Genomic DNA, 1197 nt, shown 5'->3' on the forward strand with positions numbered 1-1197 from the left:
CCTAATGCTGAAGCCACGCTTTTTCGCATAGTCGTTATAGAAATCATATGCCTCCTCGTCTGTCATGAATGTCCTGGACATCACCGGCCAATGCCTGTCCAGTGATTCTTGCTGGTATTCATCGTACCCAGTGTCAAAATTGCACTCATCACCATCGGCATCATCATCGTTTTCGCACGCGTCACCATCCTCTTCCTGAAAGAAAGTACAAACAACCGTATATGTCAGTAAGTAGTTGTATAAGGACTATCATATGTATTCACTTTCCACTACTTACTTTGCTCAAGCTGTCATTATAAGATGCATCAATATCGTTTTCGTCATTGGCATCATCGAAAAAATTCCACTGATAGTACCCTTCCACTTCCATCTGCGCAAATTGTAAATATGATATGTAAGACTTGATGCGTATTTAATTTCACTTTAAAATAACCTACATAAATCTAAACCTACATGGCTTCCGCTTTCAGCATATGAATCATCTACATCCATATCCTCATTGTCATCATCCCCTCCTATCTGTGCACAGTCAAACATGTTATTGTCATCGCGCATGCTTGTATTTAATATGGTTGAGAACATGCAGACCACTTACATTGCCACTGTAAGACTCATCCAAACTCATATAATTTTCGCCGTCATGTTCGTCTTCATCCAATGACAATGATCTGTCCTCGCTATCGCCATCGTCACCGTCATATCCTATTTCAGCCTCAATCTATACACGTCCATATATAATTAAATATCCATTCAAACATCACGTAACATCTTCTCAATTAAAATCCGTTCTTAAATTACTATGCCAGCGCCTCGCGTACCTCGTTTCCTTCGTCAGACATGAGACGGTTGTCGCCGGATACGAGCTGACGGCGGCGGAGGCGTCTGCCCGACCGAGGCGGTTGTCGACGTAGCGCACAACGCGTACGTTTTTTTTTCGTCGGCCAGGTACTGCCGGAGATGGCGGCGGCGGCGGCGGCGCGAGAGGAGGCGGGTGAGGCGTCTTGAGGATAGGGTTCGCCTATCGTTTTTTAATCACTCCGGCGTACGCTGCGGGCGCGGGCGGGCGTGCATGCGGACGTGGGCGTGTATGGGCGGACGTGGGCGCGTACGGGCGGCCATACGGGACAGCGCCGTACGGCGACGCATGCGCGCCTACGGCGGGCGGGTATTTTTATACGGCGCATGAAAATGACCGCC

The sequence above is a fragment of the Triticum dicoccoides genome, chromosome 2B, assembly GCF_002162155.2.
Source record: "Triticum dicoccoides isolate Atlit2015 ecotype Zavitan chromosome 2B, WEW_v2.0, whole genome shotgun sequence".
Taxonomy (NCBI): Eukaryota; Viridiplantae; Streptophyta; class Magnoliopsida; order Poales; family Poaceae; genus Triticum; species Triticum dicoccoides.